Here is a 23,439-nt window from a genome sequence, read left to right on the forward strand (position 1 = left end):
TTTGCTTGACTTTGTGGAATTTTACATTATGCATTCATGGCCTAGCATCTAGCAAAAATTCAAGTAGATCCTGTGCAGATTTCCGCAGCTCTTTATCTGAAAACTTACCTCCTCTCTAGACACTCCCCCACAAATTCCGTCTCCATCTCCTCCAAGATAAGGACTGTATCTCTAATTAAATGTTTATCTGAATTCTGGTGGTGAGGAAATATCTTGTCTCATTTATAGTGAGTATCTCATGAAACTAAGAAAGCTAGTTTTCTTCATCAGTGCTTAGAGCATAGATTAAAAAGTAGTCATTATAGCTTTCATTACAGATTTTTACAAAATTTATCTTTTAGGAAAATACTGAAACACATTAAGGCCTAGGTCATAGTCAGATTTATGGAAGACAAACATTTTCTAGTTTACTTTAAATTGTTAACTAATGGATCATTTCCTACAAGCAAGCTTGCAGAAGAAAAAGCTGGCAGAGTGGTGAGTCTGTTTTTATGGAAATAAGATCATTAGTACTAATCTTTGATGGACACGATTCATTAATTCTTGGACAATACTGATCAGGGAGCAGAGAAGGGGAAACAAACAAGAAACAGAACCAGTAAATATTACTCTAGGGCTAGATCTTGGAATTGAAATGTAAGAACTGCTACAACATAAATTGAATTTAAGCCCAAAGAGCTGCATTTCAACAAAAACCTAAAGACTTCTAAGCTAACATTGTAAGATCCTAAGTTATAATTGCTTGAATTTGTTAATGCTACAAACTATAAAATGGCATGCTTTTCTTTTTTTAAATTTTTTTAAAACTTTTTTTTAAATGTTTATTTATTTTTGAGACAGAGAGAGAGCTTGAGTGGGGAAGGGCAGAGAGAGAGGGAGACACAGAATCCAAAGCAGGCTCCAGGCTCTGAGCTGTCAGCACAGAGCCTGACGTGGCGCTCGAACACATCAACTGTGAGATCATGACCTGAGCCAAAGTCGGACGCTTAACCGAATGAGCCATCCAGGCGCCCCTGGCATGCTTTTCTTGAGGAGACAATGTTAGCTTTCCCATAACTAAAAACTGTAAGATAGCTTTCCAGATTAAGGGGTTACTTTTAAAGACACACACACATGCAAATATTGAAAATATCATTGTAAACCTCATTATCATGAAATAGGAATGTTGATAATATTGATGTATGACATTCAGGTATGATATATGATCTTAGGTTGTGGGAATGTAGTGATGAATAACTCATTGGAATTTAGATGAATGACAGATTTATTTACGTATAAGAGGGAAAAGAGGGCCACATTGCAGAGAGTAAGTTTTCTGCATGTCAGGTGGGAGAAGCGTTTGGCTATTCATGGAGGGGAGCAGCAGAGGTTCTGTCATCCAGCCCGGAGTCTTATCAAGGCTGACTAGAAGCAGCAATGATATTTTCTCTCCAGCTGCCCCAGGTGAGCCTTGCTCCTCGACATTTAGCCACTGAGCCTGTCTCATGGGCACTCTTAGAGTTCTGTGAGCTATGTAAGACCCCTTAGCAAATTTGTTTTCTGTTTTATTGTAGAGTGGATTCTGTATCTGATTGACACAGAAATCAAGAAAATTTACTGGATTTAAATACATGGGGGTCAAGGACCATCAGAAGATGGTCATATATATAGTCTAAGACATCAGACTGATTGGAAGGGGTGAGATACAAAGGAGAGACAAGACAAGAAGGCCAACTAGCTCCAACAACTCTTTCAAAAGTTGGGTTGTGAGGGGCGCCTGGGTGGCGCAGTCGGTTAAGCGTCCGACTTCAGCCAGGTCACGATCTCGCGGTCCGTGAGTTCGAGCCCCGCGTCAGGCTCTGGGCTGATGGCTCGGAGCCTGGAGCCTGTTTCCGATTCTGTGTCTCCCTCTCTCTCTGCCCCTCCCCCGTTCATGCTCTGTCTCTCTCTGTCCCAAAAATAAATAAACTTTAAAAAAAAAAAAAAAAAAAAAAAGTTGGGTTGTGAAAGGGAGAGGAATGGTAAAGAAGTGCTGGAAAAGGGTGTAGAGTCAAGGGAGGAAACTTTCATTTTTAAAGACAGAAGTGATTTAAGATTCCTGAGAAGACTGGAAGGTAATACAAAGGACAGGTGGAGAATGCTTTAGCTAGAAGCTATGCCGCTTTTAATGTAATAGAAGGTTACGTAGGTACTGTCCAATGAACAGCTTCTTTGACTCTAGACTGGCTGGAAGTATGCAAATATTTGCACTGGAAGAGCCTTGCCTGGTGTAGGAAGAAGGAACTGAGAAATGCCATAGGATGGATATCCCAAATGGTGGAAACAGAGCAGTTACATTCATTAAGGAATATAGAAAAAGACCCAAAATTGGAGGTGTACTCTGTTGAACTGAATACATTTGTATGCTATTTCTTCACTTCTATTTGTGAAAGATATAACCATGTTATCAAAATTTAGGTAACAGAGAAAGAAATACCTAGGCTTCAGAGTTTCCCAATGCTTTAATTTTTTTTTTTAAATAATGCTCATCCTTTTTTGTGTATGTTTTTACATAGTTGAAATACAGTATATATGCAAATAGTATAGGGCAGACTGTTTCACGTTTCATAATCATGTTATCTTACACAGCATTCACAGACACCATTTTAATAGTATAATTTTTAATTGCCATTATTTACCTAGCCTTTTCTCTATACTCAAACTCAATCACTGCATAAATTTGAATTACATCTCTGACAAGGAGCTCAGGGATTATCGGTGCCACATCCTTCACAAAGAGGGCAAAACCCAGAGGCAAAACAGCTAAGTGAATCCCATCAGAATCACATAGTAGATGAGCAGCAGAGTCCAGACCACGCACCTAGGCCATGACACGGGCAGCAGGCTAGCAGAACTGACTGGAACTACTACTCTAGCTGACTGCTTCTCAAAATTCTAGTCTCAAATGTTTATTACCGGTCCACACTGAGACAAGGTTTTGCAAAAGAATAAGGAAAACAGTGCGCTGATTTATATTCTCTGACTGATCAGTAGTTTCAGCTCACCTATTGGCATCAGTCCACAGGTTATGCATTGAGTAGTACCGCTCTAACCGAAAAAAAAAAAAAAAAATCACTCACAAAATGTCTGGTTCTCTCTCTCTACCTATCAATGGCATTAGTATATTTACTATGTTATTAGTATGTTGGATTTTCATAGCCATATTTACTTCACTACTCTTACATTTCCTTCTCTAACAAAATCACAGAAGTGCCCAGGAGATCGACCTTCTGAAAAAAGGCACTCATACTGAATCTGCAAGCATGAGAATGATATGCTTACTGTGCAGGTTTACATGACTTTATTTAGAGGGATTCACACATGAAAATGGAGAGTAAAGGAGGTGGGCTGTCCTTTTCATCTGGTCAATTTTATTGTTTGATAATCCGGTAGAGCTCTTGGGATCCATGTTCTCCTGCATTGGTCTAAGAGATTCAACCCCTGAAGGATAATTATATCCCTGCTAACTCACAGCCTTTAGTTGTTCCTGACCACTACACGAAAATAATTGTTTCAAGAATTCTTTGATGGATTTAATCACTAAATGCACCATGGCAATAGGATCGTGCTACTCCCCACCCCCACTTCCAAAAAGGAGGAAATGACTATGTATATATAATATGACAGCACGATGTCATGATTCATCATATTCAGTATGGATTGATTTTCAGAACTAATGACAAATTTGGACATAGTGCTTTAAAAAATACACTATAATTTACAAGCTATCTGAAAGTTCATCCTAAGCATGAGAAAAATGGCCATTGAATCAACAGGGTAAAACAGAACACTAGCGGTCACTGACTTCATTTCTCACTTTGCAAAAATCAGCCTGCACATCAATTATGCTGAAATTATGAATCCTGTTTGGAAGGAGCTCTAGAAGAAGTGGCGATGCCACATTCACTGTGATGGATACCATATTTCTAGCTGCCCTGAAGGAGGGTGAACTCCTACAATGCCCTTTCCAGAATAATTTAGAATGCTTCAGCATTCTTATTACCACGGTTAATGCCTGCAGGCAATATGCTAAACACACTAAATATGTGAAATCATTTCATTGGGAGGCAGGCACTATTTATTATTTAGGTGGTAGGTAGGTTTCTAGAAGAAGAAAAGTCTACCAGTGTTGAAGTGACTACATCTTAAAAAACTAATTTAGAAAGTGCACCCAAAATATTTTTAGTCAGTACCTGAAGTAATAAAGAAGTAACTCAGAACTCTGAGAGTAAAATCAGCAAGAGTTCAAACATAAAGGTGCTCATCATTTGCAAGAATGACCCCCCAATTTTTTTTTTTTTATAAATACAGAGATAAAGTGGTTTGGGAGACTTAATACAAATGCAACTGTGTTTTAAAAGACTGAAATCTAAGCTGCTGAATTGTACTCCGTGTGGAAAACTGTGATAACAGAAGAGGGATGATCTTTTCACACCACAGAAGCAGGTTTGAAAGGCAAACCCGGCTCAGCTCAAGTCCATGTATCACTTGACAGACGGACTCAGTGTCACCGTTTGTACCACAGTGGAAACACCGATCAACATACAGCGTGTGGATATAGTTACTCATTTTATCTTTTGTTCCGATTGAGTGTTCACCAAGCAACCCTCTCATTCTGACTTAGTTTTTGCTAGCTACTATTTCTTAACATGAATTAATAAACTGGCAATGTGATTTATACATTTTGCGTCTTGTGATCTGGTAGTAAAAGTGAATTCATTAGATTACCTTTGGGTATTGAATTAAGTGGTTTTCTTCCATGCTTAAAAACATTTTATGTGTGTGTGTCTGTTACAAAAATTGAAGATGTTTACTGTAGAAAATTTAGGAAACACAGATATTCACAGTAACGAAAAATATTCCCATAACCTAGAAACAACTATTTTTGTGTGTGTCCGCACATATGCGTATCCTCTAGTCTTTCATAATGTAAACATTCACACATGCTACTCAGCAGCAAACACATGCTACCTTTCAAAGAAAAGGAAAGATGACCCAGATGCGGAGCTGAGAGGCACGGGGAATTAGTCCAAGCCCTTGAGACTTAAGCAAAAACTACCAACGTTTTCCCAGCTTCCAACACTTTCCAGAATTTCTGTGTAGCAGTGACTTTTTGAGTTTCCCATTCCCCACCACCTTTTGAGAAGAGATGTCTACAGTGGTTCTCCTTTGCCTGTCCCACCACTGGATGTTGGATGTACGGGAGATAGGTAACCTGTCTCTTCAGCTTACAGATGGAGTACTCAGTGAGCTCTAATTAAGGAACTATGCCTAAGCAGCACCACACCTGGATCTGGTTTAGAGGAGATTCTGAGCTTTGAGCCTATGATGTGAGGGGAGGACACTTTTGAGAATCCTGAGATGGCCCCCAATGAGCCCTGCCTCCCTATAGTCACACAAACGTGCAATTCTCTCTCCTGGAATATGGGTTGGACTCACTGACTCACCGTTAAAGAAGAGAATAAGGCAGCAGTGATGAGGTGTCACTTCTGAGATTAGGTTATAAAAAGACTGTGGCTTGTCTTGGCCCTCTCTCTCATCCCTCACTCTACCATTTGTGGCACACCCATGTGGTAAGGAAATGATGTGTCCAGCCAACAGCCAGAAAAGACTAGAAGGCTTCTGCCAACACCCACATGACTGAGTTTGGAAGTAGATTTTTCCCAAGCTGAGCCTTGAGATGACTGAAGCCCCAGGTGGCCCCCTCTTTGCAGCCTTGTGAGAGCATTTACGCCAGAAACATTCAGATAAACTGTGCCCAGATTCCTGACCTCCAGAAACTATGAGATAATACGTGCTGGTTGCACTCCTTACTAAGTTTTGGGGAGATAAGTTTTATGTAACAATAAATAACTAGTACAGATGCCTAGTACAATATAAAACTAAATTCATGTTTTATTGTTTTCAGTAAACATTTCACATGTATTAAACCTGACCTATCATTCTTATTAAGTTTATAAGTAAAGGTATTTTTTATTTCCAATGTCTAATTGTTTCCTTTTCATCCATTTATTTTTATTTTATGAATATTTCATGTCGTATATGAACTCCTGAGGACATCATTATTCTCATTTTAAAGTTTTTACTTTGTTTTCTCAGTTGTTAGGCCTTCAATTTTGGCATTATTGAATTTCTTTCATGATATCTGTCTTTCTTGGTCTTCCTTGGCTGTCTACTCATCTTGGTAGGTGAGACTCCCATCTGCTTGCCCATCTGCAGGTGCGTCTGCTGACTGTGGGGTGCAGAGGGTGCCATGCTGGGGTAAGGTGCCTGCAGGTAGCTTCTCTTTGGAGTATGTGGCTTACCCATTTATATTTCAGATTATGAGCCATCTGGGATAGTACCATGTCTTTGTAAGCCATATTTGCTACTTTAGCCTGGGGTAAAAACTGCAGCTGCCCACAGATTACTGTGAGGGGAAAAAGAACGAGGAATAATTCAACCGTTCCACCAATGGTTCCCACTGCTCATCCAGTGATTTTCCCAGAAACATGTACTACCTTATGTATTTTGACTATGTATTTACAGAATCTCTAGAACTACTTCCACCTATAAGAGAGTTTTAATTTTTTTTTTTTTATGTGTATTGATTTTTGAGGGAGAGAAAGAGACAGGGCGTGAGCCAGGGAGGGGCAGAGAGAGACACACACACAGAGAATCCAAAGCAGGCTCCAGGCTCTGAGCCGTCAGCACAGAGCCCGACGCGGGGCTCGCACCCACGAGCCATGAGATCAGGACCTGAACCGAAGTCAGACGCTTCACAGACTGAACCACCCAGGCGCCCCTAGAAAGAGTTTTCTCAAACATTTTTTGGATTGTGATTTCCTCTTGTCTTGTTTCCTTCAGGAATGCCTCAAAATCAGAGATCTGGCCAATTGTCTCCTTTTTTCCCCCTCCCTCATTATTGTTAAGGATGTATCATAAAACACATACTTATATTTAAATATGCATACATCTATTTCTTTCTTAAGGGATCTGGGTAGGCAGAAATAGATTTATGTGCTCATCTTGCCAACTGAATCCAATTAGTAAAAACATTTATATTCTCGAAATTAGAATTCTAAATAAGGTTTCATCTAGAAACAGAAAGTCCATTTTTAATAAAACTGAAAATAATGGGTCTAAACTAACTATAATGTTGGTGATTAAGTGGTTGAAAGGAACAGTTTGGAAATGGTCCAGCCATTTGGTGAATGTTGATTCTGCCATCAACACATTAAAGAGGTATGGTACCTTTGTGTAAAAAAGTGATATTAAGAAAATCTGGGTAGATGCATACAAAAAGGTGTGATTCTGAAACTGATACAGATGATTACACCATCTTTTTTTCAAGGCAATTACCCACATTAATGATCTGTTTAAACTTTGTTTTTCTTTTGCTGTCCATTCTACAGTCTGCTAAAGAAAAAAATCTCAGTATTTTATATATGTATAATTTTATATATGTATAATTATATATATGTATATATAATTCAAGCATTCATTTTATAATTTTTATATCATTCTGGTTAATATCTCTAGGCTGAGTCTATTAAATGTGTGATGAAACCCTTTTTTCAGGTAAAAGATAAAGTGTTAATAAATCTTTTCCAGATATCAATATATAGTCCACACAATCTTTTTTTTTTAATGTTTATTTTGAGAGTCAGAGAGAGAGGGAGGGAGGGAGGGGGGCAGAAAGAGTGTGCATGAGGGGCAGAGAGAGAGAGAGGAGACAGAGAATCCCAAGGAGACTCTGCACTATCAGCACAGAGCCCAATGCAGGGCTTGATCTCACAAACCTCAAGATGATGGCCTGAGCCGAAATCAAGAGTCCGATGCCTTATTAGGCACCCAGGTTGCCCCCATAGAATCTTTAATAGAAGATTGTCTTGGCAGGTACAATCCTACCACTGACCTACTTTTCTTTAAGAATGGAAAAGTATATGAAGCTTTCAGAATAATCATGTTATTTCTAGTTTAAATTTTCCTTTTCACAAATATTATTTGTTCTATAGTGCAAGAGAAATCAATTTAGGTAAAAGAAAAATTATTATCAATTTATAAAAAGGGAAAAACCGGGATGCTGAAAACTTCATTATTAAGGGTATTTACTCTACAATAGACAGAGGTAAAAATAAACATTTCACCCCCAAGTTGCTATTGCCTACAGTAACACCATTTAACAATTAATACAATAATACAAGATTTAGACAAGGATAAAAGAATTTATGAAGACTAAATAATGTAAACATTTTTAAAATATTTTAAAGATACTTCAGTATTTATAATTACCTAATTCTATAGATCAGAAAGATATAAGGAAAAAGGAGCTTGGTTTAGAAACAGCATGAAAATAATCTAATTAGTTATTCACATGTTGAGGCTGCCTAGTAATACAACTGTCTAAAAGCACAACTGATTGTAAATGTCTCCTACTGGTGTACTGAGATACTGAATTTACCTCTTCAACATGAAAAATGTGGCTATTCTGGAGAACTGTCTCATATAACTTTGTCAAGTGTAAACCCTTGAATATTTTACAGGAAATATATTAATGGTTGTTGAGCTAATGTTCCCATAGGTATGTATTCTGCAAAGATACAACACTTAAAATCCATAATTTAAGTATAAAGTTTGTAGTACAAATATTTGAGTCCAAAATACTGTTGCCACTGAATAATATTCTGTAAATTTGGGGAAATTAAAAACCTGAATCACTTTTCAATAGGTATTTGGCAAAACACATGAGCTTCTTACATGAAAAACAGTACATGAGGGAAATTGATGGAAATATGATGTCCAGATTCAGCTGGGAATATCATGAGACCGATATTTACCACCCCATGAAAATCTTAATTTAAACATTTTTCAAAAGATTACTGAATTTACCTTTTTGTACTTTTTTCTTTTAAAAAATGTAGACAGGGGCGCCTGGGTGGCGCAGTCGGTTAAGCGTCCGACTTCAGCCAGGTCACGATCTCGCGGTCCGTGAGTTCGAGCCCCGCGTCGGGCTCTGGGCTGATGGCTCAGAGCCTGGAGCCTGTTTCCGATTCTGTGTCTCCCTCTCTCTCTGCCCCTCCCCCGTTCATGCTCTGTCTCTCTCTGTCCCAAAAATAAATAAACGTAAAAAAAAAAAAAAAAAAAAAGAGAAAAAATGTAGACATACTTCACCTTTTAACCCATCTATATAAGCTCTATGTTAGAATTTTACAAGGTTTATGACTGTCCACTTTGGAGAAGCCTTCTCTGCCTGAAGAAAGTGCTGTTTTGTTGATATACCTAAATACTGAGGTGCAATTTTAACCTCATAATGTTCATGGCAAGCAGTTGAAGACGTAGGTAGCATTTCTTTAGGACAGCCAAAATGTTCTTGAGGTTTGGTTTTTGACGCTAAAGCTTTTATCAGTATCTGTTTTATTAAGATCTCTCTAGGAAACCAGAATATTTTGGTATCTGTATTCTAAAAATTAATATCCATTAATTTGGTTCTGTTTTGTCATACAGTGTTTCTTGTCTTCACCCACTTCCAACTCCCCATCTTTAGTTGCTGTGCCTTTGGAATAAAGAATGTACAATTATACATGGCTTAGAGCAGAATGGACTTGGGAATCACAAAATTAAAGTGACACAGTCTGCTTAAAAAAAAAAAAATACCCCTAAGCTACAAAGTCAAGTGGGACTTGGAAATGCTAGAGGTCAGAACATTGCTCACAAATTATCCCAGTACAATTTAGCTTATGAATGTTTTGGAATTATACAAACAGCATTTGATGACTCATAGAACTTGTACCTTAACTGTGTTTTGCTGTTGTGCACTCCTTTTAGTCCAAGTACCCCCTGAGGAACTAAGTGTTGCAGAAGCAGTTATAGTTTCAATTTCCTTCTATGATTTGCTTTCATTTGAAAAGCAGTAAAAGGGGGGACATGGACTGACTAATTCCTGACATTATCAGGGCTTCAGAATACTAAATTTTCATTCTCCTATGAAGATGTTACTCAGGAAATGTTGTCATCAGCAGCAATTAATTAGTCTCACAACCAGGTACTGTGTACTTGAAACTTTTTTTTTTTTTAATTTAAAAAAATATTGCACATGTGGTGTCTTATTTGATTCCAGATTTTTGTTTTTTAATTTAACATTTACTTATTTATAAGAGACAGAGACAGAGTGTGACCGGGGTAGGAAGAGAGAGGGAGACACAGAATCCGAAGCAGGCTCTAGGCTCTGAGCTGTCAGCACAGAGACTGATGTGGGTCATGAACTCACAAACTGTGAGATCATGACCTGAGCCAAAGCTGGACGCTTAACTGACTGAGCTACCCAGGCGCCTCTTGATTCCAGATTTTAGCTTGGTGTTGTTCAACATGGATATTTTTAATGGTACATTCATGCTGTCTACAGGCAGATGAACTGCATTTTGGATCACAGGGTAATTCGACCTGATTCTTTCTGTGCCTCTGAAATTCCCTGTTTTCCAGGGATCTCTTTTCACTGGTACCTAATACTGTGATCACTTCTGTAAGTCAGTGAAGCACTTGTGACTTTAGTATTGGTTTGGTTCATCTTTCTTTTTTCCACAAGGAGAGAGCTCACTTTATCTTCCACAAACCCCTTAACTACCAGCAAGGGACCTAACTCTTGATTAATCATGACCATTCCTTGCCTCCTTCAAGGATGAGGAGTAAACAAGGGGACAGGTGATGGGGATACTGCAACACATCTGGGTAAGATAATTAAATGATAGGATAAATGCTACATATTCTTTAGAGTCCACAGAGATAGGGAGAACAGAGAGAGGCCCAAAAGTGCACCTACTCGGGATGCCTGGGTGGCTCAGTTGGTTGAGCATCCGACTTTGGCTCAGGTCATGATCTCACGGTTTGTGACTTTGAGCCCTGCTTCGGGCTCTGTGTCGGCAGCTCAGAGCCTGGAGCCTGCTTCAGATATCTGTGTCTCCCTCTCTCTATGCCTTCCCCTGCTCTGTCTCTCTGTCTCTCTCAAAAACAAATAAACGTTAAAAGGGCACCTACTCAACACAATTTTGTTCTAATAGATAAGAGGATAAATATACAACATGTTTCCATTTAGCTTTCTGGAGACAAACTCAAAGTGTTCTAGCAAAAAGATCAGTAGTACTCTTGGGGCACCTGGGTGGCTCAATTGGTTAAGAGTCCAACTCTTGATTTCAGCTCAGTTTATGTTCTCACAATCTGTGAGTTCGATCCCTCCAATAGGCTCTGTGCTGACAGCAGGGAACCTGCTTCAGATTCTCTCTCTCTCTCTCTCACACACACATACAATAAATAAATAAACTTACAAAAAATATTGGTCAGTATCAATATTAAAAAAATAAAATACAGAAAATTCAGAGCACTGAACAATTTTAGGAAGTCTGGTTCTGTATCATGAGGAAATAGATGAGCTTCAACTTAATAATTTTAATTCTCAGGTTGGTTTTCTTGTAGTTTTTTGAGATGTTTTCAATATATCGATAAACTGAAAACTGCACAAGCAAACAAATGGGAGAAGGACAAAAGTCTCAAAATAATTTTCCAGCCCCTTTTCTTTTCCCCTCCTCATCCATCCCCAGGCATATATTTTCAGTGGAGAAGTTTTATACCTTCTTCCAAATGGAATATCCCATTTGGCTATCAGTTTAATCTCCATAAAACATTTATGAATTAGAATGTTCAATTTAAAAAAAATAATCTTTTTTTTATAATTACCATATTCAAAAGGTAATTTTTATAGTTACTACATTCATGTATAATCTTGTAGCTAACATAATCTTCATAAACTAAATAAGATAAAGACTTATATCCAAAAAACAATTTTAATAATAATGCAAAACCTCAGATGCATCCGTTAAGAGTTTAATATTTGTTAGGTCTGGTTTGTGAAAATTTCTGAAAGAGTCATTATATTTTTCTAGAATATGCCTATCATTTTTATTCATCATGGATATGCTATTTTTGTGTGTGTATGGATTTCTACATTCATATTAATATGTCTGTCATGGAGTGTGAAAATAATTATTTTTGATTACACTATGATCGAAGATCTAAGTTGAAAGCTGGATCAATTACTCAATAAATACAATGAGTTAATGATGCCAGTACTGAAATTAGAGCACCATGCTCTTGAATTGTTTTTGATGGAGTTCTGACAAAATTTTGGTAAAATTTCATTGAACTCTTATTTCACTCACATTAACATTTTTTTCCAGGATAAAAAGACTTTGAGGTGACTATCATAACTTTTTTTTTCTAAAATTTTATTGTGATAAAATATACAAACATAAAAATTTACCATTCTAAACCTTTTTTTTATTAAATTTTTTTTTCAACGTTTATTTATTTTTGGGACAGAGAGAGACAGAGCACGAACGGGGGAGGGGCAGAGAAAGAGGGAGACACAGAATCGGAAACAGGCTCCAGGCTCTGAGCCATCAGCCCAGAGCCTGACGCGGGGCTCGAACTCACGGACCGCGAGATCGTGACCTGGCTGAAGTCGGACGCTTAACTGACTGCGCCACCCAGGAGCCCCTAAACCTTTTTTTTTTTTAAATGTTTCTTTTTGAGAGAGGGTGAGTAGCGGTAGGGCAGAGAGAGGGAAACAGAGAATCCCAAGCAGGCTTTGTGTTGTCAGCGCAGCAGAGCCCAAAGTGGGGTTTGAACTCACAAACGTGAAATCAAGACCTGAGCTGAAATCAAAGGCTGGTTGCTTGGGGCGCCTGGGTGGCTGAGTTAAGCGCCCAACTCTTGGTTGTGGCTCAGTCTATGCAATCACAGTTCATGAGTTTGAACCCTGCATTGGGCTCCACACTGATAGTATGGAGCCTGCTTGGGATTCTCTCTCTCCCTCTTTCTCTGCCCCTCCCCACTCACTCTCTCTCGAAATCAATACACGAACTTAAAATAGTTGGATGCTTAACCGACTGAGCTACCCAGGCAACCCTAAACCATTTTTCCAAGTGTAGAGTTCAGTGGTATGAAATACATGCAGGATGTGCTGCCCTCACCACCATCCATCTCTAGAACTATTTTCACCTCGTAAACCTGCAACTCTATGCCCATTAAATAACAACGCCCGATTCTACCTTTCCTCCCAGGCCCTGACAACCACCATCCCACTTTCGGCCTCTCTGATCCTGGCTACTAGTAAACCTCATATATATATTTGTTTTTAGGGAAAATTAAAATAATTTGGGGAAGGGGCGCCTGGGTGGCTCAGTTGGTTAAGCGTCTGACTTCAGCTCAGGTCATGATCTCGCAGTTTGTGAGTTCGAGCCCCATGTTGGGCTCTGTGCTGACAGCTCGGGGCCTGGAGCCTGCTTCCGATTCTGTGTCTTCTTCTCTCTCTGACCCTCCCCTGCTCACACTCTGTCAAAAATGAATAAACATTAAAAAAATTAAAAAGATAATTTGGGGAAAATACAAATTTAAGTGCCATTTTCTAAGGGTACATAAACAGTATTTTCAAAACTCAGCTTTGTCCAATCACTGGCAAATCAAAGATTCTGAGTAGCAGAGAGAGAAAATCATTATGTTTCATAATGAAATATACTTTGATATTAAAGAGAGTCTGTTAAAAGTAATTTAAGGGTGTACATCTTGGCCACCATGTGACAGATACAAAAAAAAAAAAAAAGCAGCAGCAAAGGGAATACAAGAATAAAACAGGAGAAACATTTCTGAAGGGGTCATGTTCTGTTCACAATTTTAAATATTTCTACTTTGTGTTTTGGTAGAATGCTGCAATTTAATAAATTATTTTGAAATTGAATGCCAGATGTATTTACTCTAGGAAAATCTATCCATTTAATCATTGAATCTGAGGTTCAGCAGGGTTTTGAATTATATATGCTATTCTATAGAGACACAGAATTCTATTTCTAAAAGTACTTCACAAATAATTCTCAAATAAATATTTTAAGAGGAAGGCATGTACCAGAATGCCATTTCTCCAAGTTTTGGCAGATTATGAAAAAATGATCTAATTCTATATTATTCATATTGGCTGAATCGTAAAAGGGATGCATAACTCTCCATATGGGAAGGCACTTGATTACTTAGAGCCTATAAGAAATAGTTGTAGCTTGGTTTGCAAATAATTACAAATAATACTTAGGTGCCACACTGTTTTCAGCTCTGAAAATGTGAATGTATCAGTTTCAGTTCTCTACAACACAGAGTCTGTCTTATAATATAGTCATCCAACTAACACTTGAGAAGCATCTTCCATGTCCTGGATAAGTCTAAGAAATGTAAAGGAAAAATAAGACAGTCTTCAGGGAGGTAACATCCTATGGGAAGAAGGATGGGAATAGATCCTTCATAATGTTACAATATAAGGACTTTGATGGGGGAATGAACAAAGCGTTCCTGGAATCCAGAAGACAGGGTTGGAGTGGCTCCCAAAGTTGTGACATTTCTGTTGTCTGTTAAGAATGGGGAAGAAGTCTGACAGGTAAGGGAGGCATCATAAGCGAAGGCATAGGGTAGGAAAGGCCATTAAGTGTTGGGGAAAGGTGATTCAATGAGGCTGAAGACAGGCTCTGAGTCTTACTTGCTGTGTAATGTAGAAATATTACTTAGCCTCTCTGGACAGTTTCCTCATCTGAAAAAAAAGAAAAATAAGGAATGATAATAAGACTTCCCTCACTTCCTTATTGTGAGGATCTGTGATGCATGTTAAAGGCCTGGCAGTGTGTTTGCTCCACTCTGAAATGCTCAGTAAGCAAGAGCTGCTGCAAAACAGAGATCCTGGGTGTCAAGCTGGGATCGTTTCCTTATCACAGTAAGGCAGCCGTTTAATCTCATTGAGTTTGCTCTCCCTTTTCCCTAATAGGAGGAGGATCAAACTAGACAGTGATCTCAAGTCTCTTTCAGCTTACAGATTATATTATAGCTATATGGCCACTGCCACATAAATAATAGTTCATATTCACCTCTAAAATGTAGGGTATTTTTTCTCCATAAGGAAAATGTCCCATTAAAAAACTTGAGCTGTCAAATTTGATGAACAAAGGGGTCACAGAACTGGCCTTCGTGTCGTCAGGTTGAATGCCTCATTTAAAACTGAAAACATCAGGGTGCCTGGGTGGCTCGGTCAGTTAAGCATCTGACTCTTGGTTTCAGCTCAGGTCATGATCCCAGGGTTGTGGGATCGAGCCCTGTTTGGCGTGGAGCCTACTTGGGATTCTCTTTCTCCCTCTGTACCTCTCCTTTGCTCATGCTCCCTCAATCTCAATCTCAATCTCTCTCTCAAAATAAAAATAAAATTAAAAATAAACTGATAATCTCTGATTTTCATGTTTATTTCAGATAAATTAACTTTTCTTGAAGGTTTTCAGAAAGATGGTAGAAAGCATATAAAAAACATGGCCAAAGGTAGAGACTGCCCCTTCTTCAATGTTTATTTCTGAGGGACAGAGAGAGACAGAGCGTGAATGGGGGAGGGGCAGAGAGAGAGGGAGACACAGAATCTGAAGCGGGCTCCAGGCTCTCAGCCTGATGCAGGGCTCGAAGTCTGGAATGGAGACATCATGATCTAGGCCAAAGTCGGACGCTTAACTGACTGCCACCCAGGTGCCCCCAAGAGACTGCCCCTTCTTTATAAAAGGACCTCTTCCTCTAAAAATAACATTGGTGATAGTGGAACCACCTAGAACCTATTTGTTTTATAGATGTTTTAACTCAGTGTCTTGTTAGATTGTAACTTAAGAATGAAATGTAATAGCTTAAGCACTTTGACTTATTTGTTCCTTGACAAATAATGGAAAAAGCAGTGAACTAGTCAGCTGTTATCTGTGGCTCTTGATAAAATATGTAGTGCGACTGCATGAGAAAATGGGCAAATATTTCTTAAGAATAAAAGGAAAAAGGACCTGTGGGTTTAAGCATTCATTACACACATTTATTCTTTAATCCAACAAATGTTTATTGAACAACTATTATGCCTAGAAGGGTGTAGACAATAGCAATCTGGAAATCTTTTAAAAAGTTTTCACATCCAGGAATAAGAGGACATCAAGGGGATGAGGGACAGTTAATGGAGTTTAGGTCCCTGAGTGGTCAAAGGATTGCTGAAGTCTAGGAATAATGGCTTAAGTATTAATATATATACTAGAGATTATTGCTAGATGTTTTAATTTACCCTAGTTTATTCTTTAGAATTCTGTCAGGTAAAGATCCTCTCACAGTACAAGTAAAAACCCAAGTTTTCAATAATTTAAGCAATTGCTTATACTCTAAGCATTGGAATTAAGATTTGAACCTAATCTGATAGACTTCAAAGTTCACAATCATTCTACTACTCCATATTCTATTAGCGACCACATTATATGCTATTGATTCAAAGCTACGACAGATACCTTTTCTGTTTAAAGGAGAATTCCTTCATAAAATGAAAATGGAGGCTGGTAGGATTGACCTTGGCAGTTAACAGTATATGCTACCCTGGGTGACTATGTTAGGTGGTTATGCAGTGGTACCTACCACCAAGCTATCAGATTCATTGCCTGGCATTCCATCAGATGTAGCGACCTGTCTCTGTACTTCAAAGGCATTTTTGCTCCTTCACAGCCTTCTATTAAGGAAAGTGATAAGCCTTTATTACTCACTCTATCCCTAAGTCCAAACAGCAGACACCAGGTGATGCTGTGACAGTCAGATGGGACCCCAGTAGGAAGGACAGGACAAGCAGCCTGCCTTTGTCCTTTGTCTTTGGTTTTCTCTAGGGGTAAAACTGGCAAAACTCATACATCTTTCAAGTTAAGTAAAATCATGGATAGAACGTGTATATGTACACAAACATATGGGAACATACAGAAAGACTAGTTCTAGAGTCCTTATATTCCCAGAAATGTGATTTGGACTAGAAAGGAATAGAATAATTCTCTGTCCTATAACTTCTTTTTGATATAAATCTTTAGTCTTTGTAAAGAAAAAAAAAATGTTTCTAAGTTTCCATACTGAAGTCATAGCCACATCACTCTGTAACCTATTTTCAGTTTTATTTTGGATTGAAGCATACCTAAATGGAAGCTAACATTCTCATTTTTTAATCTGCAGATCAAAGGGAAAAAAGAATCAAAGAATTAGTTGGCATAGGCTCATGAGTTCGAAGAATTTCTTACATGCCAATCTGGTTAATCAATTCCTCAGAGAAGGAAAAAATGAGGGTAGCTGAATGATACAGGCCTTACAACCCAATGAACTGAATCACATGTACCTTAGTCTAAGAAACGCAGACACAGAACGTAATAGACGTATACTGGAGTCAGACTTTGTCCAGAACCCACCAAGCAGATAATGAAAACTGGCAGGAGAGACTACTATCTGAACTTTCTTAAAATTATCCAGGGATAGTTCACTGGCTTTTGTCAGCCCACCTCATTGTGGCTGCAACATAGACAATGGCATAGGCAGGGCCCCCTGTGCACATGGAGAAATCTTATCTGAGGGCCAGCCTATGTGGATGGATCCAGAAATGTTTCTTTTTCTCAATTTTACTTTCTTTCAAATGCTAATGAGGGCTAAGCCTCAAACATTTTGGTGCCTTCCTCAAAGAAAGCAAAAGCACAATGCAAACATTAGGCATTCTATTTTCATTGTGCACGTGTCTTGCTTTATGCATTCTATCTTAAAATATTTATTTTTGGCCGCTGCCCTGACACTCAGTGGCTGGCCCTCGGTAGAATCTCAGCCACAATTGCTGAATGAATAAAACGAACTGTGCCATGAGCTTCCTCACTGCAAGTCATTGTGGAAGTGTATGCCCCTCTCGGAATTGTTACGGTCCGGAGAACCAGGGGCGTGGTTAGCGTGTGTAGAGTCTCTTGCAGTACATGCACGTAGGACTCGGCAGTTATTCTCTTCCAGTGCTGTAAACTGAAAGCCAGGGCATTACAACAAACCACAAAACAGACAGGAGGCTATGCCATCTGAGGAATGACCTACTGTCAGTCAGAACACTGCGTTAGTAGTCTCATGTTAACAGGAGAATGTCTTAGGAGTAATGGGCTGAAATATGGCAGTGCTTTACGACAGCATCTTTACTGGTAGTTATAACTTTTTTTATTCCCTTTGGGTTTACATTTTATTTAAAACAGGTCATAAAATATTACCACTCGTTGACGGAGGGCCTGACAGGACAGTTGTACTTCCACGCCTTCCTGAAGAAGGCAGGGGGAAGAAGGCTGCTTCGGCTGTTGGCGTATGCCATAGCCCACTGGCTCCTACAGGCCAGCAGCACCACACGTCCTGTCCTCTCAAGTGCTGCTACTACCCTCTTCTCCTAGCAACCGTATTATGTTAAAGTACGGTTGCTGAGGTTGCCAGGATATTCTTCTATTCTTGTTCTCCATGACCAAACCAAAGGGAGGACAACGCGTAAACCAAACTAACGGTGAAGATACGGGTGAGAGGGGCCCAGAAAAACAAACATAAAATGATAAATATGCAGTTTATTTTCTTTTGGGTAAAATCAGAAAAAAAAAAATAACAGATTTTAAAGACAACCTGCAAAATAATGGCCACCAAACATTTTAAGACAAAATTCACTGCTTTATCATTATTCACTGAAAGCCACTTCTTCCCAGTAAGGGAAGAGAGACACATATTTTAAAATTGTCAGAGTGACCTAAACTATTCTGAACTATAATTACCATCCTGTTTAACATATACGAGTTTTCAAGTAGATGCCACATTTCACTGAACCTAAGACATCACTGATTATAAAACGCATACTGGGTTCTGAAAATGTTAAAATACGAAAAACAAAAAACCCACCAGTATATAGAACTGTTGAAACACTGTATATTACTTCATTTGGTATCTCAATCAATTCTGAGATAAAATATCCTCCTTATTCACAGAAAAGGAAGTAAAGTTTCTTGGAATCATAGCTAATAAGCGGTAGAGACAGACGTCAAATCTACATCTGTTTGACTATTCATTATGCCGGGTTGCCTCTTAAGTTCCTTGCATAGATAATAAATAAAAATAACAACATGCTTATGGAACTTCATAGCTGTTGAAGTGTTTGTCATACTTCTGGTAATTCACTAGGTGTCATTAGCCCTGTTTTACAAATGAGAAAAACCAGACCCAGAAAGATGGAATGACTCGCTCAAGGTCACATAATTAGTAAGTGGCAGAGCCAGGCGTGAAACCTAAGATAAATGCCTCTTAACCCAGAACGTGTTTGACTAAGATCAGACATTAACCAACTACTGGACCTGAAATTAGTTCATGGACATAAAGATTATTCAAAGAGAAATGTACAAGAAGAGCTGTCACACATGTTAGATGGATGCATTGATTTATTCAACAAATATTTATTGAATGGCTACTTTGAGCTAGGCTCTGTTTTAGTACCGGGAATACCGGAATGAATAAAAGGCATAAAAATCACATAAGACTTCTAAGTGCTATTGAGAAAAACAAGGTGGAGGGTAACAAGGGAGGGGGAGCCTGCAATTTTAAATAGTGGTCAAGGAAGGTGTCCTTGAAAAGGTGACATCTGACAAGGATAAGGGAGATAAAGAAGTGAGCCATATGGATATCTGTGGGAAGATGATTCCAGGCAGGAGGAACAAAGGGCTTGAGTTAAGAGTGTTCTGAAGAGGCTGTATGGCTGGGGCATAGTAGCAAGGGGGGAGTGTAGGTGATGAGTTCAGACGGGTATGAGGGACACAAGGTGGAGAGGGGACCGTGGACATATCACATAGGTCCTGCAGGGCATTTTAGGGACTTGGGATTTTACTCAGAGCAAAATGATAACCTGAGTCAGAGTAGCCTCACGGAATCTGGAGTCTGGTCAATTTCAATGACTCTGTCTGAGGCATCCCAAGTATGTCCTGGGCTACCTGGCAAACAGATGTCACTCTGGCTCTATCTTATATTCTAGAGCATTGCCTATCCTACAGAGTGTTGACAGATAGGATTTCAGCTTTATGGATAGCTAATAAATAGATATTTATTAGAGACCTATTATCTGTGCTGGGCATTTAAAGAAAAGCTCTCCTCACCTCCTCCTTTCTAACCCCGACAAAAAATTAGTCCCCACTTTCAGCAAGCTTCGCACTACACTGTGAGATGATTCAAGTCTATACCAAGTGCTCACTTATGGAGGAGCAAGCATGGAATTATGCCAGGGATAGCCGGAGACGGTTTTACTGAAAGCAGTGTGTAAGGTGAGGTTTTCTAAATAAAGGCAGGTAAAACATTTTGTACAGAGGTAACAGCCTGAGCAAAAACAAGGAGGCTTATAATAGCATGGCTTATTTTTTAAGGATTCATTCATTCATTCATTCATCCATCCACCTATTCATTCATCCAGTGTGACTGGGGAATAAGGTACCTGAGAACTAACAGCAATTGGGGAAAGACAGGCCAGAAGGAATCATGGAGAGGGCCACGCGTAGTATTTGGATTTTATCCGTAGGTGATGGGGAGGTGATGGGCATGCTTTCTGCGCGTGAAGTAGCAACGGAAGGCCTATGTTGGTCATCCTGGCACCATTGTGCAGGACCGTGGAATGATGTGAGAATGCAGACAGGAGGCTACTGCAATAGTCCAGGCAAGATGATGATGGTGAATGGGGAGAATAGAGAGAAATGGGACACAGGTAGGAAGCCCTCGAGGTAAATTAAGCCTAGCTTGAGGCCAGATTAGTCATGAGCAGGGTGTACGAGGGGGTTCAAGGTCAACTCCTGGTGTACCAGCATGAATGACTGTGTAGATGCCACACTCTGATAAGAATATGGGAAGGAGGGGTGCTTGGTGGCTCTGTCAGTTAAGCATCTGACTCTTGATTTTGGCTTAGATCATGATCTCACGGTCATGAGATAGAGCCCTGCATCGGGTCCTGCACTGGGCATGGAGCCTGCTTAAGATTCTCTCTCTCCCTCTCCCTCTGCCCCTCCCACACCTGCTTGCACGCTCTCTCTCAAAAAAAAAAAAGAATATGGGAAGGAAAAAAGTTTGCTCATGGAAAAGATAAGAATACAAGTGTCACTGTTATGATGCAGGCGGTTTCAGTGGAGAGACAAGTCACTACGGGGTGGCCAGACAAGGATTCACGAAGGTCTCAGGAATTTAGCTTAGACCTTAACAGATGGTCAGGATTTAGTAAAGTGGAGGGAAACATGTACAGACCTTAAAAGATGGTCAGGGTTTAGTAAAATGGAGGGAAACACGGACAGCATTCCAGACAGAAAAAAGTCAGAGCAAAGGTACAGAAGTGGCAACACAGGCCTTTTTCTGCAGGTTAAGTATACTGGTCTTTGCGAGTAGAAGAGTGGTAAGAGAAAGGGGAGGAAAAGGTGGGTCTTCAAATGATGTGGAGTCTGCATCTAAAAATCTCCTTTCAGGGGAGAGAATTTACTATTATGGGAGACATCCGGGTCCACAGTGGATGAGCAATCCTAGATGATTAACGGTAGCCACCAGAAACACCGTGGTGATACCGATGGCGATCCTACATGAACGTGACAATTCTTTGTCGTGCTGGGATTCATGAGCTCAATGAGCCCCTATGTAGCTCTAGTTAGAACTTGGCTCTCCTGAATCCCATCTAAAGATTAAATGGACATTGTAGCAATTTATGGTTCGGAATCACGGGTGCCATGTTTTCCTCCCAACACCTGATACTATAATTATATTTGAAGTGTCAATAGCAAGTTTAACACTTTGTTTAAATTGATTTCATTTCACCATGAAGCCTTTAATTGTTCTTTGAAGTGAAACTAAATAAATTCTATAATGAATTTTTCGTCCTATTTGCATAAGCCAAATTACAAGTACAAAATAAGCTTCCTAAAGTCTATATTTTCTATCATCGGGCACTAGGATAATCAAATTTTCATCCCATCCAGACAACACATAACTTTAAAAAAATATTTTTAAAGTCTCAGCTGTAAAAATATCACTTGCTTTGTTTAGCCTTAAATTATCACAAGTGGAATATTCATAATGTCTCCACAAGTCCATCATTGAAATACAGATAAAATAGCAATCAGAGCATTAGCTACACTTACTTATTCTTCCAAGAACACATTCAGACTTCTTTCCTTCATTTCCCCCCGACAACAATCAAATCCCTAACAGCTCTTGATAATTCATCATTTCTTGCTTCAGTGCCATCCTTGAAAACAAAGCCATCCTGTGATTCTGTGTATGTCATTATGAACCAAGACAAATCACAGGCACTCAGATTGCTCCAGACCATTTCTTCTAGGAAATACTGCTTCTCCTATAACATAACTGGACACTTTGAGTACATGTCAGTCATAGGATAACACCTATCCAGAGGAAGAAAAAAAAAAAGGACCACATCCTTCCTTAAAATTTTAAGCTGCCTCCGCCTTTTCTCTCTTACAGCTTTATTCATTTTCATTCATTTCAGTCCCATCCTGGCTCTACACATTATACAGCTTCCATACATAATTTTTCCAAGAGCTTGACACAATAAAACTGCATTCCTATCTTATTGCCTAAATATGATTTCAGGAACGTATTCCTTTTGGCTTTCCACCTCTGTTAAATGTGATCTGAATTTTCTGACGTACCTCAGAATTCTTCTACTTCAGTTAATTAAGCTCTAAAGTCTCTGAAATGTACCTCAGAGCATAGAGCATTGGGAAGCAAGTTTGGCAGACAAATGCAAGGACCAGCTAAGGGATGAAGACAAAACTGGCAGCTCATTCCTGGGAAAATCCTGGAGGGAAGTCAGATTGATAGTCTAAGAAAAATGAGCTCACTTCTCCCCCTTGTGCCAGAACTTTGGATGCTATCAGTTCTATCATATACTACCTTGGATGAGAGAAGCCAAGAGAACGCAATCTCCTTCCTCTGACCTCTCGTTCCAGTATTTTCTGACCTGCGATGATGACATTTGTAGTGGTACAATATACTGGTTTGAAATAAACTGATATCAAGTCATGTTAATTTTCAAAAGAATTAAGGTCTAGAAAATTCACATTATATTCCAATCTTTGGTACACCCCCATTTAGCCTCAAGCATTTGCACAGAATAGAGGAGTTAAGAACATATATGTAGAGAATATATACATATATAAGGAATATATACATGTAAAGAAAATACATATATATTTCTTGATAGCCCTGCTTTATAAAGGATCCCAACTGCTTTACAAATGATTCCCTCTGAGTCTATTAAAAAAAACAAAGATCAAACATATATGGCTCATGGAGGCAGGCAGTTTTTTGTATGCTTTGTTCTCTAACAAATCTGAATCTCCCAGAACAGTACCTGGAACATAGTATGTGCTCAGTAAGTATTTGTTAAAAGAGAAACTTTACTGGGTGGCGCCATGCACAAAATTTGTTTCTCAATCATTCACGATATATTTTTACTTACAACCTTCTCCCCAAATCACTTATTCTTCATTCTCAGATTATTCCTATAAA

The 23,439-nt window shown here is 39.0% G+C and overlaps 1 protein-coding gene and 2 long non-coding RNA genes across 7 annotated transcripts in view; 2 read left to right on the forward strand and 1 right to left on the reverse strand.

Annotated features, from left to right (window-relative positions):
- The window catches only part of LOC123609192, a 119,002-nt gene that overhangs the window by 82,781 nt on the left and 12,782 nt on the right, over positions 1 to 23,439 (forward strand). Inside the window, exons 5-6 of one of the 3 annotated variants that reach the window (XR_006717661.1) lie at positions 2,201 to 2,352; positions 4,330 to 4,698. The exons of 1 other annotated variant lie outside the window; for it this stretch is intronic. This is a non-coding gene — a long non-coding RNA (uncharacterized LOC123609192). Of the gene's footprint in view, positions 1 to 2,200; positions 2,353 to 4,329; positions 4,699 to 23,439 lie in introns of those variants that run through there. One more of the 3 variants, XR_006717662.1, reaches the window with a different exon arrangement.
- RGS17 (regulator of G protein signaling 17) overlaps positions 1 to 23,439 on the reverse strand; it is a 98,358-nt gene that overhangs the window by 58,918 nt on the left and 16,001 nt on the right. The gene's annotated exons all lie outside the window — the stretch shown is intronic.
- Positions 2,359 to 3,071, forward strand: LOC123609193. Its single transcript, XR_006717665.1, has 2 exons — positions 2,359 to 2,808; positions 2,844 to 3,071. It is a non-coding gene; the product is annotated as an uncharacterized LOC123609193 (long non-coding RNA).

This window comes from Leopardus geoffroyi, chromosome B2 (assembly GCF_018350155.1).
Source record: "Leopardus geoffroyi isolate Oge1 chromosome B2, O.geoffroyi_Oge1_pat1.0, whole genome shotgun sequence".
In the NCBI taxonomy this organism is placed as follows: Eukaryota; Metazoa; Chordata; class Mammalia; order Carnivora; family Felidae; genus Leopardus; species Leopardus geoffroyi.